The sequence below is a fragment of the Strix aluco genome, chromosome 5 (assembly GCF_031877795.1).
Source record: "Strix aluco isolate bStrAlu1 chromosome 5, bStrAlu1.hap1, whole genome shotgun sequence".
NCBI classification, from domain to species: Eukaryota; Metazoa; Chordata; class Aves; order Strigiformes; family Strigidae; genus Strix; species Strix aluco.
In genome coordinates, this window is record NC_133935.1 from 71499748 (window position 1) to 71518302 (window position 18555).

The following is an 18555-nucleotide window of genomic DNA, read 5'->3' on the forward strand; positions in this document are numbered from 1 at the left end:
ATTTCTCAGCATTACTTTTTAGTATACATGCCTTACATTAACATGCAAGAGATACTCAGTCTTATTGTATAATATGCTTACACAGACCCTAATTAAAAATGAGATTTGCAGTTACAGAAACAGAATGATATTTTATGTCTGAATGCTGGAATTTAATCCCATGCCATATTCTCCTTCTTCATGTTGTACTCCTTTCTCTTGAAAGCTGCTTGTCAGATACCACACCCAGCTGAACAAATCTGTGGGACTTCACACATGTTTTGTGAACACTGTTTATCATGCGAAAAACATTATAGAAAAGTCATGGAAAATGTAAAGACAAAAGATGCTTAACAGTGTCCGTAAGAAACAGTATTTTTATATCTACTTGTAGCTCTTTCTCCTCTTACCGAGTAGAAAATATGGGTTAAAACTGCACAAGTTCAAATTATCAACCTGCTTAATACAGAACAACAGAATTCTACATTTTACTTTGTATATACTTTTTCCAATAATTGAGTTAACTATGTGTATTCCAACAAATTTGGTCTCTATCATGTGCATATATTTTCCAAATTCTACACTTCGACAAAGCCTTTAAAAACATTCTGTCTTATCTACCCACCCCAAGAAAATGAAGCATAAAAGAAAGTAATCAGACTAAGAACTTTCTGAGTGGATATCACAACTGACTGTCTTTGGTCATTTACAGACAAATATTCTCTTTATTTTTTGTTAAGACAAGGACTCCGATTAGCAACATCTGTCTTCATCCTCTGACCCCCACCCTCCTTCTACTACTCTGAAAGAAATGTGCATCTATAATACCAAGAAATACATATTATCGTGTTAGTTGTGGCATGTTATTGTAAAAAAAATATTTCTAGACACATTAATAACTTTTTACCCAGGAATGAAAAACAGTCCATTGAAACCAGTACAATATCTAAAAAAATATATAATATATTCCAAGAAAAAGAAATCTGATTTAAAAAGTGTACCAATGCTAAATAGTTAATGGAAAAAAAAAGAATTCTTTATTAGCAATTAAAGTTTCTCAAAGAAGCATCAACTAAAGCAAACAAAAAGCTCTAGTAACCTGGATTTTCTGGTATGAAGTTACTTGTTCATTAAGATGCCCTGTTTTTACATTAGATACATGTTAGCAAAAATGATATTAGCAAAATCCATTTTGTCTTAAAACGAGATTACAGAATTAATATGAAGTTAAATAAATCGTGGCAAAAAAAAAATCCAGCTGGATGAATTCATACTTCCATTTCTTTTTCTTACAGAAGATAAAGAGAGAAGAAAGTTGGCAGGAGGCAGAAATGAAAGGCTGTTATGGTCATAGTTAGATGAGTGGTTTTATGGTCATCACTTCAAACCAATCATGACTATTCCAAACAGATATGGGCTTACCAACAATTGTTTAACTAAGAAAAACTTTACAGTAGTGGATATACTAATTCAACAAGTTATGTTTTCCCTCTCACTTTGACCACCAGGCTCAGCCAAGACACCAGCGGCTACACAGAGGTCTCACTTGGAACAGTAAGGCTATGTCACCAAAATCCAAGCAAAACAGTGACCAGATGCTGCATTAGGATCAAAACAAAGCAAAAACTCAGAAAAGCAGCGAAAAAGAACAGATATTAAGAAACTAGACATTAAAAGCACATCATATCAAAGTGAACGAGTCTATCACGTCTTGAATCCAGCCTAAGGAAAAAGGATGACTTTCTTATAACATCAATAAAACTTTCTTTCATCTAATACTATTGTATTTGGCAAAAATGTTTCATTAGTAGAAGCTTTCTTTTTTTTCTATATTTCAAACCCTTGAAAGAGTCAAAATACACTGAAATGGAGGAGAAATTGAAAAAAAAAATCTGAACATGTTTTTGACTTAAAGTCATGGTTTGTTCTGTAGTTTTGTTTTTAAATAAACTAATTTATATCTTTCTTACAGAAGAAGAAATACACAGACGTCAAGGTGACACCTTGTTAAGCAAGAGTAGATAGATATATCAACATTATTTTCTATCAGTACAAATTATATTTAGACATGTATTACTGTGTAAGTGTACCAAAACAGCATAATAACCTAACCATTTAGGAATATCATATTGAGCATGACCAAAGATAAATTCAGTCATATATCCCGGGCAATCCAAAGACTAGAATACCAAATACTAAAGGAAAAAGTATAAGACCACACCAAATATGAACTGACTTACTTTATTTCCAGCAAACAAAAGATTCCTCAGCCCTGTATTTCCTTGTGCTTGTAGTCTATCCACATCTATGACAACAGTAAGATTAAATATACTACAGAGTTAATAACATAACTATGCTCACTGTAACTGATTACATTTTATTTTCTTTCTTATTTACAGTCCATCCCTATCCAACATGCTGATCATTTACAGTACAGCAAAGCATGCTTTGCACAAAAATTCTACTGTCAGTTAGGCCCCTCTCTCTTTATTAATTAGCATTGGCAGATTATTGCTTGATCTTCAATCTAGAAATAAAAACATATACTATCAGGCAGAAACAAGTTTAAACTCATTTTACCGGTCCCAACTTCAAAACAAAACACTCAAGGGATCCTCAGTCAGGGAAACCCAATCTGGCAGACCAAGAGCCATTTCAGGTTCAAGAGAAGATCTAGATATGGCAATGCAGTGAAATTTTTATTTCCCCTCTTTAAGCACAGTGTTACCTCACAAGGAGAACCTACTGAGGTACATACAAAGTAGTAGTAACAATGACAAAGTTCAGCTTTACCAAGGTCCCTTGACAGCAGCATGACTACAAAAACAAAAGAAAGCCTTCGTCCCTTCTAACACTAATTTCCTAACCTCTACTTCCTACTTACAGATTACTCCTGAGTCCCATTTATCCATTTCACCTTCTTCTCCAGACTTCCTTTTTCTTTATTTTCCTCCTTTGTGGCCCTCATCCCTATATATTTCAGCTGTATCTCTCCTCAAATCAAGTGAAATTCCACACCTCTCTTCATTGCTGGCCAATAGAATTCACTGTATCATTAAGAAAACCTTACATTATTAAATAAAAAGTGGTACCATCTTTAAAACAGAACTGTAGCTTAAAAAAAATAAAATCTTAAGTAATTGCTTTAAATATCTTGAAAGAAACCTGGTTTTTGTTCTCTATCTCAAAATAATCCCAGAGACTGATGCTCTCTTGCTTTCTTACTTATACCAAACTGTAACAATAAATTTAACTACGACTTTTATAAATTTATAGGAATGTGCATTAGAAAGGAAAAAAATTACAGGGTATACAGTATATCAATATCAGGAAAAGCAGTTGTAATATATTAGAGTCTAAGCAAAATGTAAGCAGCAGCAGCATATGCTTTCAAAAAACATTAAGACGCTCACAGTACTTCTGCACACTAAATATGGATGGATGGAGGAAGCACAAAAGCATACTTATATACATAACTCCAAGGTATTTGGTGGTATCCCAATAAATTCCTCCCTTATTCTTCATCTCAAGGAGTTGATAAGCACTGGAATAATGTAGGATGACCAAAAGATCAGTAACATGAGAAAAATATGATACTACTGAAGTTCACTGTAAACAGAAGTCTCAAAGAAACAATGAAACTGTAACTTGTGCAGACTATAAACACTGATTAAGAGAGAGAGTGAAGTTTAAGTTGAACTACATACCACAGGCTGGCACAACAAAAATACTTCATCATGAGTATGCTGTCACAGCAAACATGAGGGATTCAGTGGGAAAGAAATATAATAAGCAACTGAAATTCTCTGACATTAAATAAGTGACTCCTGAATCTCACTGATACTAAATAGGAAATGGCACCCAACATTGTCCACTCACAATAAAAACCTAGGCTCGGGCACAGAGATGCTATTACAACAGCAGAGACATTTGACTGCTGATACACTGAGGACAGAAAACGAGAAGCGGCTCTAAAGTCAAAGACCCATGGGATGACGCAAACAATGGAAAAAGGCAGTAACGGATTCTGAAGAAAACCCAGGGATATGCATGACAAAAAAAACATGCAAACAGCTCTGCCATGACACACAGCAAGGCTGGAGTACAGAACACAGCTGGACAGGAACAGGCTTCATTAAGGAGAGTTTCAAAGGAGAGCAGATGGACACTACTGAAGTAAAAACCAAGAAATAGGATTTTTTTTACGTTGGAAAAAGATGAAAAACAATCCGCTACTTCAAAACAGAACAAAAGTCTGAGTACATTACTATTTGGAATGGGCTTTTTGGCTCTTGGGGATTGGTTCTTTATGGTGATAGCTTTTAGGAACTAGTTTTTCAGGATGGGCAGAACGGAGATTGTGAGCAACAGAATGAAGGACACAAATTCCCAAACACAAAAATTATGTTATCGTGGTATTAAATGATCACCTTTAGAAGATCCTGATATTTGGCCTTAAACAGACGTCTATCCAAGAAGTTCAAGCTAAAACAAAATCACTGCATTCCAAAGAACAGAAATAGTCAGCTTCATAATAGATGTCTGAGATCAAGAACAGTGTTGCAATTAAAAGGCAAATTTGTAAATTCATATGCTACAGTTTTAGGTCATAGCAACTTTAGCAATTTTCCCTGAAACAAGCAGAAGATGGATCCATTAATCTGATTTACATGCAATTCCAATTTTCCAGTCTACAAAAGCAGACAAGATACAATTCAAATATTACAAGTTCTCAATAACTGTCAAAAGCAAGAACCACCACCCAGTCTAATAGTATTGGCAGTGAATGACCAGAGGCACCATAAATCAGGTATTTCAATACCCACCTTGTTATGGAGTAGTGGCTCCACAACAGTCCTAGAAGCAGCACAGCGATAACAGGATTTGTGTTCCACCAACCCAGGTGTCCCCTTGCCAGCCAAGGAAGCCCTCCTCCCTTAAGTCCTCCTGGCAGCTGACCAAGTTTGACTTGTTTTGTATGGTCTTAACAGGTTTAATTTATTGTCAGACTCCAGCTGCCCAACAAATCAATCACAAGCTGACCAACAGGTACCCCTGGACAGCACCTGCTCACATACCTTACTCTTTTTTCCATTACCTGATCTTTTTCCACCATCCTACTATCTCCTTTTCTCTGTCCCAAATTAACTAACCACACTTAATTACTTCTTCCCTTAGTGGTCCCAGTTTCATTACAGCCCTACGCAAATTTGGTATTTCTGAAATGATTACCTAAGCACTGCTGGTCTTGTCACACTGCACCTTTCAAAGTGGCCCCAGTGCTCCCCTCCGTGCAATAGCACTGTTTGGACATTTCTCACTTCCTTTACTACTTGTGAAATCCAGGCATCCCATAGGGTGCTATCGATAACTTTCTGTCAGCTTCTCACACTGCTGTTTGTTATGTTCAGCAATTTCTCATGTCACCTCCAGTAGTTCTCCACACCCTAGGGAGTTAGTTCAGCCTCCGAGCAGGGGAGTCAGCAGTTTAGATATTTGCCTGCAGCCCTAACACATCTGCAACAAGTTTCAATTCCACCCATGATTCTGTGTCAAGTAAATCCCCAAGCTACCAAGCACTAAATCGTAAGTAACAGTATCACTGGTTATACTCTTCTAAAAGCCAAAAAGGCAGAAAAAGTGAAAGGAAAGTAAGCATATATGAACAACACTAGAAAAATGGTATTTTGTACAGTTAATGAATAAAAAAAAAAATTTAAAAGAGAGATAATATCTGCCTTAACTAAACACATCTACAAATTATATATGTGTTTCTCCTGTACCCCAGAACATGATTATAAGCTCCAGTGTTGGTTTAATGACAACGTAAACTACGAAGGCCCCAAGTCTTCAAAAGCAAGTGATCTTCAACTGTATCATACTGCTCCACTAGTCCTTGGGCAGTATTTAGGAACAAGTATACTTTACCAGGTTTGATCTATGTTACTGGTAGTCTGGCTGAAAGGAAACAGATCTTATGCATTAGTTTATTACTTCGTTACACAATGATTTTGCTAAAGCTTCAAGCTTCAGCTACTGTTACACACAACCACACCATTTACAAACTACATAATAAGCACAACATATGCAGAAAATATAAGTTGCAACTCAGAAACTACTTTTATTACTTTCAAGTAACATCAATTCTCAACTCCATACCTCACTGAACCCTCTGTAATCTTTCATCTTACTGTTTTTTTTCTCCTCCCCTAACTCAACCCAAAGAGGAATCTATGCACAAATATGGGTACCAACCTCTAAAACCATGTAAAGAGAAAGAAAAAAAAAAAAAAGGCATAAAACAAGGAAAGATGCAAATCTACTGTCAGAATCAGAAATGTGGAGCATACGATTAAATCAGTGACAAATCATCCAGGACAAAAATTCCACTTACTCTTAGGTAACTCATTAAATGAGTTACTTAAAGGCCAAAGATAGGAACTATGCAAACAAATTAGAATATAGCTTATTCTAATAAAACTTTTTATCCTGTGATGCAGATGAGATTTCCTTCTATCTTCATGACCATAGACAGTTTTGACAATTTAAATTATGGCACTCTTTCAAATGAAACCTCTGCTTCTAGGCTAAATATAAACAACTACTTGTAGGACCCACTGAACTACAGTCACTCTTTGAAAATTAACAAGAGGAATATTTATTTCAGTAAGTTTCACAAGAAATCAGTTTTCATTCCTGATGCTATTCTGCAATGAACATACATTTCGTTTAATTAGGGATAGCTTGAGCTGTCATGTAATTCTAAACAACAATGTACATATCCTGTGAGACTGTGTTTCAAAGAACCGCTCTTTCTGGAAGAAAATCTCAGCACTGGACATGGAAGTAAAAGTGTACACCAAGGACAAAACATCTTTGTTTTACAACGTAACACTTACTTGAAACATATCCTCTGACTAATGCTCCACAATATAGGATCTGGGAGTGAATATATCCCTATGTTCTTCCATGCTGAACACAAATTGAATAATTATTTACGTTCCTCTACCAGAGCCTTATCCTCTCTGAGCGTTCCTTTTATTTCTGGATTGTCTGCTGGGCCTACAGAATCTTTGGCAATGTTCCTTCTCCCAGTATATTTGAGAAAAAGCACTTAATGCTAGTTTTTATACTTTTTACAAGTTGTTTCTCAAACTCTCTTTCAGAAATGTTTCCATGGATTTAGCCTGACAGGATTTATATTCTCTTCTACCCTCCTTGACACAGAACTTTACCTTTTGGATTGTATTTAATAACCTCCTATTGTATTTAATAACTCCCTCTACTCTGTTGTCATGTCATACAGCATTCTTCTGAACTTTCTCAAGTCTTCTGGTTTTGCTTTCGTAAGTGGTACAGTAATTGCTTTCAGTACAGAAACTGTTAGACAGATGATTGCACATCTGAGAGTTAAGTCAATTCCATCACAAACCATTAGTCCTGGGTATGTGATAATTCCATTTCTGCACCAACACTGACTGCTGTCCTATATCACAGTTCTCCAAAATTCCAGGATCTCAGACTACTCCAAAAATCATATAAAATTCTGGTCCTAACTCTTCACTACAGTGAGCTCAACTAGCATTTCGTCAGTGACAAACAGCACACATTACAACTGAAATAGGCTATGCAAGAATTTTTATCGGGTGCAGTAGCAAGCTTTCATGATTATCACCCCAAAAAGCATACAGTCTGACCCTCGTGCATCGCTACTGTTAAAGCATCGATTTACATTATGCTTTCCTCTGACAGCTCAACACCAAAACAAGAGGAGAGAAAACCAAGAACCTTGCCCTTCCCAAGAACAATTATAAAAGCAAGAAAAAAGTAACTCCTAGAAGACTTAGTCTAACACTACTATAGCACAGAATAAAAACACTCCTGGTGACAAGACAGGCAAGAACAAACTGAAGCATATACATTGAGTGTCATTTTAGATCTATGTAAAAGACTGTCAGTGAAGCTAAGTTCTAATAATACTTTCAAAATATATGAATTGCATGTACATTTTACTTTAAATACATGCATAACTTTTACAGCAAGTGTATTTTACTGTTTTTAAGACAGGCTTTATTCTTATAAGTGACCCACCAGATCACTTCCTAAAATCAAATGATAACACATAATTGAAATACTTGCATTCAAGTTCTCAGGTTACCTTGAGACGCATGAGTCAATTAAAAAGAAAAAAAAAAAGCGCGCTGAGGGGGGTGAAACCATTCTAACATTTCTATCTCAAATTTAAAATACTAAGTTCATAGAATAGTTTGGGTTGGAAGGGACCTTTAAATGTCATCCTGTCCAATGCCCTTGCAATAAGCAGGGTCATCTTCAACTAGATCAGGTTGCTCAGAGCCCTGTCCAACTTGGCCTTGAATGTTTCCAGGGATGGGGCACCTACCACCTCTATGGTCAACCTGTTCCAGTGTCTCACCACCCTCTTTGTAAAAAATTTCTTCCTTATATCTAGTCTAAATCTACCCTTTTTCAGTTTAAAACCATTACCGCAGTATCCTGGTTTCGACCAGGATGGAGTTAATTTTCATTGGAGTATTTCATACCATGTGATGTCATGCCCAGGTGGGCGGGATCGCTCTGGGGGTCTCTCTCTCTGGCACCCACACGCTGTGTCTGCTCCTCGCTCCTCGGGTGGTATTGTTGCTGTGGGGGGCGGTTGCCGCGTTCGGTAAGCCACTGGTGCATTTTACCCATTTTCTTTTTGAACTCACTATTGTTACTGTTGTTCTCTTGTTATATTTAGTAAATTCTTTCTTTTTACTCAACCCACGAATTCTCTTCTTTTGTCCCTCCCCTATCTTACCAGAGGGGGGAGGGGGAGGTGAACGGGCTGACCACGTGGTGCCTGGCTGCCGGCTGAGTTCAAACCTCCACAGGCAGTCCTATCACTACAGGCCCTACTAAAAAGTCTGTCCTCATCTTTCTTATAAGCCCCCCTAAAGTACTGGAAGGCTGCTATAAGGTCTTCCCTGAACCTTCTCTTCCCCAGGCTGAACAACTCCAACTCTCTCAGCCTGTCTTCATAGGAGAGGTGTTCCAGCTGTCTGATCATTTCCATGACCCTCCTCTGGACTCTCTAACAGGTCCATGTCTTTCCTGTGCTGAGGACTCCAGAGCTGGACACAGCACTCCAGATGGGGCCTCACCAGAGCAAAGTAGAGGGGGAGAATCACCTCCCTTGACCTGCTGGCCACACTTCATTTGATGTAGCCCAGGATATGGTTGGCTTTCTGGGCTACAAGTGCACATTGTTGGCTCACATCCAGCTTTTCATCCACCAGTACCCCCAAGTCCTTCTCCGCAGGGCTGCTCTCGATGCACTTATCCTCCAGCCTGTATTGATACTGGGGGTTGCACAGACCCATGCGCAGGAGCTTGCTCTTTGCCTTGTTGAACCTCATGAGGTTCACAGGGTCCCGCTTCTCGAGATTGTCCAAGTCCCTCTGGATGGCATCCTGTCCCTCAGGCATGTCAACTGCACCACTTAGCTTAGTGTCATCTGCGAACTTGCTGACAGTGCACTTGATCTCTCTATGTCATCGACGAGGATATTAAATAGTACTGGTCCCAATATGGACCCCTAAGGGACACCACTCATAACTGACCTCCATCTGGACATTGAGCCATTGACCACTACCCTCTGGATGTGACCATCCATCCAATTCCTCATCCACCAAACAGTCCACCCATCAAATCCATATCTCTCCAATCTAGAGAGAAGGATGTCGTGGGGGTGTGTGTCAAAGGCCTTACAGAAGTCCAGATAGATGACATTCATAGCTCTTCCAACAGAACTTGCCCTTGATGAAGCCATGCTATCTCTCTCGACCACCTCCCTGTCCTCCATGTGCCTTAGCATAGCTTCTAGGAGGATCTGTTCCATTATCTTCCCAGGCACAGAGGTGAGGCTGACAGGGGAGCACTACCAAGGTCCTCCTTTCTATCCTTTTAAAAATAGGTGCAATGTTTCCCTTTTTCCAGTTACCAGGGACTTCACCTGACTGTCATGACTTTTCAAATATCATAGAGCGTGGTTTAGCAACTACATCAGCCAATTCCCTCAGGACTCTGGGATGCATCTCATCAGGTGCCATGGACTTATGTCTGTTCAGGTTCCTCAGGTGGTCACGAACCTGATCTTCTCTTACAGTGAGAGGGTCTTTGCTCACACAGTCCCTGTCTTGCAGTCCATCTCCTTGATGGGAAGAGAGGTTGCCAGTGAAGACTGAGACAAAAAAAGCTGTTGAGTACCTCAGCCTTCTCCTCCTCTGTTGTTACCAGTTTGTCAGTCTTGTTCATCGGGGGGGTGGGGGCATATGCTTTCTTTGGCCTTCCTTTTCTGGCTGACATATCTGTAGAAACCCTTATTATTATTCTTTGCTTCCCTTGCCAAGTTCAGGTCCAGCTGCACCTTGGCCTTCCTGACCCCATTCCTACACAACTGGGCAGTGTACCTCTATGCTTCCCAGGATACCTGTCCCCGCCTCCACTGCCTGTGCAAGTTCTAGTCTGTAAGTTGTTACAGTATCAGGTTTTTTAATCCAATTTTCATTAGCTTTTCTTTTAAATACCTGGTTCTTCCCTTTTCCTCCCATGTTTCCTACTGAATATTTAACTTTCCCACCAAGAAGTGCTAAGTACATTCATATTCCACCGTATCTTGTAATAGAGAATCCATTTAAGGCTGAATTTTCTCCATATAACACATGATAAAAAGACTTTTTTTTAAAAAGTTCCATACTGGGCCAATATGTAACACACAGCACACTCAAGGGAGCAAATCATTAGAAAACAATGTTTGATTAAACCTCTGAAAACAGCACCTTTTCAAGAAACAGAAGAAAATGAGACACTTGACAAAACATTGTTAGAAAACAGGTATGCTATGCTGCTCTTATAAACAGCCTTGACATGATAAAAATAAGGACAAGATGTCAGCTCACACAACATCCGATACTGAATCCTTCCTGGCATCCAAGAACAAAGAATGCCCTGCGTTTATCTGCTCATGTCTGAGTGTCCAGCCTTGAAAGCTGTCACCAGCCTCACATGGCTCCTGACAGCCACAGAAGCTCCAAACCCAGAACCCACGTCACAGCTTCAAAGAGACTGGATAGTTCTCACCTACATCCACACACGCTACGTTTTCAAAGAGAAGGAAGAGAGGCTGGAAAAGGAAGTACTACTTTTCTAATTTCTGTCAGCTTTCCATACGGGGAATCTGTTACCTCTTTCAACCTGTTAACCACCAGAAGTTTTCGCTTCCTTTCCTGAAAATTTTTTGCCTTTTCCCCCCTAAAAGGTGTGACTATTCCAATGGATTCACAAAATTAAAGGATGAATGCCAACTAATGGAAAGAGATGCCAAATATAACTTGCTGAAATCAATCAGGTAAACTGAAAGACAGAAAGTCCAATGATATAGCTGGAGCTGTATGCATACCAAAATACTCTAGCTGTTCGACTCTTATAGTTAGCCCTTGAAATTTGAGGGGGTTTATTTCATTTTAGCATAAAGTTTAGTATAACATCCAAAAGAAGGGAAATTATATTATATACTCTATATTATTATAAACCTAATATATATTTCTTGCTGTTAATACACAATGTACAAGCCTTCTCTGATCAATTTCCAACAAACAAAAGTATAACCAGGGCCTCTCTCTCATGATTAACACCTACGCGCTCTACTCTTATTCCAGGTCATCTCTAGTAAGGAAGATCAGTAGAATATAAAAGAACCATCAAAAACTTTTTCTATACACCATCAAATGCAGAAATACCATACAATGGTCAAAACGAAGAGTCTAGGTGCAGGTTGTACTTAATTTCTGAAATATTGTTACTCATCTATTATTGTTAATAATTAAGGCAAAGGATGAGTACAAAATCCAATTTACTTGGTATCACTTCTTTGAGGGGAACATTCCTAGAGCACCTATCCAAATGCAACTAAAATTGGAGAAAACAGAATTTTTGCTAACTACTGACTTCCTCTACACTGATTTCTATAATTGTTTACACAGCAGTAGGAATGGCTAATATTTTACACCAAAAAGGCTGAATTTTAGGTTTTTCTTCCAAAGAAACACTCATCTGAGCTTCACAGAGTTGTTATCCCTTTTTCATTCACAACATCTTGGCCAAGCTGATATCCCTTCACAAAAGTTCTGAAGAAAAGACCTGCATCATTAAAGTGCTGGGGGCTTTTTTTGGGGGGGTGCGGTTTTGGTTTCATTTGGGGGTTTATTTGGTGTTGCGTTTTTTTTAATATTCACAGCATTTCTGTACCTGCAATGTCACGGACATGCCTTTTTTCCCCAAATTGCTCCTTGGCTATTGGAGTATTCTCAATTTTGTTTTTAATAAAGCTAAACAGGAAAAAATGAAATTAGGGCAAATAAAGAACAAACTTAAAGCTACCACATCTCTGCTGCTCCAACCACACAGTGATTTAATTAGTTTTTATTTCATAGAATGAGCAGTATAGGAGTACAGGTGTCAAGATCTCAAACTTGGAAATCACCATCTTGTGGAAACTTACTCGACTATAAATGTCTGGCCCATAGTTTGCAACACTTCAAATCAAGGCATCAGAAGAAATTCATCCTCAACCAAGACTTTTGAGAGTACCAAGGAAATGTACTTGCACGTAATTACATTTGAAACTTGTCCTCTATTTAATATCTAATTTAACGATTAAACTATTTGTCATTGGTTTAAATGTTACATTCTTCCTAGTCAAAGCATAATATCAATTTATTGACATCATAGTAACTCTTTCCCGTTGCAGATTTTCCCAAGGAATTAGACATCCTAGTTATGAGCTGGAGAACGTCTTCCCCAGCACAGGATTTCTACAAAGGAGTTTTAATGACACCTACAAATCAGACACATATTTTCAATCAAGATAATACAGAAAAAATATCCTTGCTTCAATTTAATTAACATTTTCTTAAAATTCCAGAACAATTATTTTGCAAATGAGCCGTTGTAAAACATTCATATCACAGACATGATCACTTGTTAAAAATGTGAGCACAGAATTAAGTTTAACCTACTGATTCAGAGCTGAAATTAGCCAGATCCAAAACCATTATTTGTAAAACCTTGTCTACAGACTCTGTCCCAGATTGAAAAGATACTTTCTGAAGCAACACTCTGAACCCCAATTACTACTCTGTCTTTCAGTTGTCCCATGATTTTACATAATTCTGTGACCAGTAAGTATCAAAATATTTATAAATCCTTGTAGATTTTAGGTCAAAAATATCTCCATTTGCTAGCACTAGCCAACTGTCATTTCCACTTAGAAGACAGCATTTTATTTTTTGCAGAAATATTGTTGGGTTAGAATATCTTATTATGAAGGGATAATGTGGTATGTAAATGCTTCAAACTGACACAATTCATTTAATTTTGGAAAAATTTGTTTTATCTTGTTTAGTACAATATATTCAGACATACATTTCTTCCCTCTGAAGAACAGTTTAAAGCAACTATTCTAGAAGAAATCTTAGGACAGTATCCTTTTACTGCAGTAGATTTCCAGATTCATCATATTCAATAAATACTTCATGGGGCATTCTACAAAGAAAACATGCCATTGATTTACCAGCTTTCTAACCCCACAAGCTATTACTAGAGCTATTACCCATTACACCTAAAACACATGAGGGGAAACAACCAAGTCTACAAGTATTTTTCTTGTAACTACAAGCTCATCATTCCATCACTAACAAATAAATAATAAGTCAGTCAAGAAATATTAAAGGACTTCAAAAATTCTCTGTATGCATTATTCATTTTTGATACAGCTGTTATTTCATTGCGATTACTGTAAACGGCTACATGAACAACTCCACAATAGATATGATAAACCAGATTTACATGTTTTATGTTCCTATAACATAAATTCCTTGGATAATTTAACTATACAAAGCTGGAAAATTCTTTCAAGAGCATAGATGCACAGAACTACAGCTCCCCCAACAGCATGTTATAATACAGGCAGTACATACAGAAAATAGCTTTAATAGAGGGCTTGTTATTACTATGGCAACCACAGCAACTGGTCTCCAAAATGAATAATAGCTCTCTTAGACACTTCATTACATTTTTTTAAGCAAACACTGCCCTTTATCTTCTCAATGAAACAAAGAGTTATTCTGAATGCATGCAGAAAATAGGAAATAAAGTCCAAGCCAATGCTGCAAATACAAGTTAAGACCCTTTTCAGGACCTTTGCTAGAAAAAAGCAGGAAAGTACATCTCGTCTGCTATTCCACATAGAAAGTCAGAGAAGCAGAAGTAGATGAGGTTGGTGTTCGAAGGTTGGAGAAAGCAAGTGAACAGAAGATTAGGAAAACTAAAGCAAAAGGAAGGTTAATAAAACCACTAAGAAAGGATTGCAGTAAGTGAAGCCAACGATGTAAATTATGAAATTAAGTAATAGAGAACATCTATGCTGGCAGAAGATTTTAAATGGCACTATAGCTTTTCATAGCTCTCCTGCAACATTCAATTTCTGTGCATCATCAACTGTTTTTATTTTTACGCTGAAGTCATTCAGTCTCTAACAAGCTTTCCAAGTGGAACTAAGGTATCTCTCTATACAGAAATAGAGAAAATACGAAATACCACTTACAGTACCAGTTAATTAAAGGAGACAATTTTCCCACTTATTTAGAAATAACAGACAGTATTTATTTCTCCTGTTTGGGGAGAAGATGGAAATTTGCAATCTGTTTGACCAATCAAAAGAAAGATCCAGTTTTAAAATGAACAGCCAAGTAATAACTATTTACTATTGCACAATGTCATCTATGTTCCATCCCCCCACAACTTTTCTTAAAAAAAAATATTCATACACATTTGGAACAAATAACCAAGGCATGAATTTACTTATTATAATATTAAAGCTTCATGTGATTAAGAAAAGACTCCTACAAAACAGACTTTAAAAAAACCACTATTGCAATATCTACCTACAAAAATGCAATCTGACACTGGTCCTTCATAGTGAAACTATAGTACAAGAAAGGCACAACTAAAATAATCAGGATTAATAGATACAAGTCTAGATTAGAGCCACAAAATTCATGCTATTATTCACAAGAGCTAGTACTAGAGAGCTTCCTCCATTAAAAAAAAAAAAAAACCCAAACCAGTAAGTCTACCTACAATGTACATTCATTTACCACATAAGAAAAGAAAAGACTTAATTTCTTTTTATAATTTCCCTCAATATCTTTGGTTTAGGCAGAAAGCTGCTAATAAACTCCATGATGTACAGATTGAAGAGGACCCTGATCAGGCAAAGAATTTCACATGGAAAACACCTAACGAGCTACAGTTCTGTTCTTCGAATGCACACGGAGGAAGTGATCCAAGTTGAGTTTGGGAAAGTCAAATAAAAAAAGCTGGGAATCTTGCAAAAATGAATGAATTGACTTAGTCATCCAAAGTAGTTTACAGATTGCCTTTTAACTACCGAGTTTGGCTCTTTCTATTCATACCAATATAGTGAGTTCCATGCCATATTCAGGCATCTGACATTTTAGTATTTCCTGCCTCTAAGGAGAGCTAATGTCTGCCAATCAGCTCAAAGTGAGAAGAGTACTGGTAGCGCATTCCTCCTAAATGTTTCATGGATTTGGAAAGACAGGAAACAAGCCTGAATTTCAGTTTGTGGTCAAGCACTAGGGAAGGTGGAGAAGCTCAACTTAGCTCGCAGTTCACAAAAAATGAAAAATTGCTAGTACGTACAATGAAAAATCCTTTTACTCTCATTTTAATTGTCAGCATTAACCAAGAACAAACACCTAGCTCTGAAAGAACCTCATCTATACCTAAAATGAAAATAACATTTCCAATACAATCATTGGAGCAAAGACTCACAATTAAAACCAGTAAGAGCCACAACTTCTTTTAAACATTCAGGATAGGGTTTAGAAGTTTTATCCCTAATTTCCCACCTCTATTACATCAAATTCCTGTGAAAGCTGTGGGGTTAAACCACAACAAAGGCTAGCCCAAAACTTCTAATCCACATAAGGTTTTCTCAGTTAACTGCAAACATGCTTTACATCTTCAGAGTAGTTGCCCATTACTGCTAAAACACGTGAGGGCATATCTAACCAATAATCAGTATCAGGAAGGCAGCATCGCACAAGCATACACAATGAAATATGCTCCACTGCAATTACCTTCTCAGTCAACAACTGCTTTATATGTATCTTCCAGTTCTGGACTTCCTCCTAATGAAGCAACTAACTATGACTTAAGTTTCTATTTTTTTAACAGTGGAAGAGATGGTAACACGAATTATACTTCCTTGAGCCTTGGTAAACTGACTTACAAGCAGGATGTGCCACTCATTACAACACGTAAATTGTTAATCTTGACATTCAAAAGCTTCAGGGCCCATAGAAAGTTCAAAGTTCTCAACAGCCTTGTAGGTGACATTCCTAGTAAGTTCCTCCCCTGCTGTGTGGTCTGCAGAATGATGTGGGAAGCAGGCAAGGCTGCTCCCTCAGAGAGTCTGCGACTACCACAGAGAACACTGAACTTCTCACCCAAGTCTCTTTTACTACGATAATGCAGATTCCACATAGCGTCTGTGTAAGTTCAGTTTTCATGATGCTAACAGGAAAGAAAGGGAGACAGCGCACCGAAAAAAAAAAAATAAAAAAAAGCACACAGAAAAACTACACCTTTCATTCTCCCAGCTCATTCAGAGTAAAATATCCCTCCAAATCATATTGTGCACCACATGGCTCAGGCTTAAAGATGATTTTTGAACATCTGATTACAAATCAATACAATGAGAGGTAGGTATATGATCTCCTAAGAACTCTGCTAGAACTTTAACTGACATGAAAAAACTTTTAATTAGTGAATTTTGCAATTTGTAGTAGAATGCTAATTCCCCTTTGTTTTTCAGTGATCAGTTAGTGATAACTACCAAGACAGTTTTGTGTGTACACAGGAATTTGGATGATAATTTGGGGTTTTTTTAGTTTGTTTGGTTTTTTTAAACAGTAATCCCTTCACATCAGGTGAACTTATGGTCCCACTGTAAAGCTCTACCTCCAAACCCATTTGGAAACAGAATTACTACATAACTCCACTCTTGCTGAAAGGAACCTATTGCCATGAGTATAACATGAGAGTTTTAAAGACTGCGCTGAGAGCACATTTCTTTTTGAGTGGTGTTCAGATCAACGGTTTTAACCTAGAATGCTCTCTGTGGACTTCAGCATAAAAAGAAACAGTTTTACTCACTATGCCATGATGCTGCAATTGATATTAACAAAAATCAGATAAGATATCCTTGATTTATAGGGAAGTATTTCCTGAAAGAAGTCCGGAACCTTGGAACTAGGGCTCTTTTCTATGGTCCACAAAGTCTCACCTCTGTTCGTTAATCAAGTCATACTTGAATACCAAAGCTTCTGAGCAGAAAAAAAAATGAAACAAAAACCACAAAGATTTAGGGTATAGGCTCCTCCTTCAGAGCTGAGAAAAGGGGAAGACTATTTTGTTCGTTAAGACGATCCACAGCTGTTCAATCTTAGTCTTTGGGGGTTTTTTGGAATAAAAACTTAATTCAATGATAGGTGGTGTTTGGAACCTGAAAAAGGAAGGAGTTGCTTAAGTCAAAATTAACAAAACTTTGCTAAAAGAAAACAGTGCAAATTTACAGTTTTTCTACTTGAAGGCATTGATTCCAACAACAATTCCTCTCTAAGGCCTTTGATACCATCCTCCACAATGTTCTTGGCACTAAACTGGAGAGATATGGGTTTGATGGATGGACTGTTTAGTTGGATAAGGAATTGGCTGAATGGCCACATCCAAAGAGTTACAGTCAATGGCTCAGTTCTGAGTGGAAACCAGTAACGCGTGGTGTCCCTCAGTGGTCCATACTGGGATCAATACTATTTAATATCTTCAGCAATGACAGCAAGGTTGAGTGCACCCTCAACAAGTTTGCAGACGACAACAAGCTGAGTGTTGCAGTTGATTTGCTGGAAGGAAGGGATGCCATTCAGAGGGACCTTAATAGGCTTGAGGAGTGGACCCAGGCAAACCTCATGAAGTTCAACAAGGCCAAGTGAAAGGTCCTGCACCTGGGCTGGGGCAATCACCAGTATCAGCACAGGTTAGGGGATGAGTGGACTGAGAGCAGTCCCAAATTACTAAATTAATTATTTTGAATGGTATTTTGAATACTAGAAAATAGGGGTATAAAAGAGGAGCTGGAAAACAAACAAAAAAAAAAAAACCAAAAAAACCCAAACATAAAACACTCAAAATCTGAGATCAGAGAAGGTAGAGAAAACAGAGAAAAAAACCAAAAAAATTTACTTTAAAAATTTAAAGACTGGTCCAAAATAGAGCAAACTAGTAAAAATGCCAACACTTACTCTGTAATGCAGTGACTACTATATCAACAAAGTATCTAAAGAGAAATACATCCTCACAGAATCCTTTAGGTTGGAAAAGACCTTGAAGATCATCCAGTCCAACCATTAACCTAACACTGACAGTTCC

General features: G+C 37.6%; 1 protein-coding gene across 4 annotated transcripts in view; it reads right to left on the reverse strand.

Moving 5' to 3' along the window:
• Positions 1–18555, reverse strand: part of TBC1D22A (TBC1 domain family member 22A) — a 200003-nt gene that overhangs the window by 167936 nt on the left and 13512 nt on the right. The gene's annotated exons all lie outside the window — the stretch shown is intronic.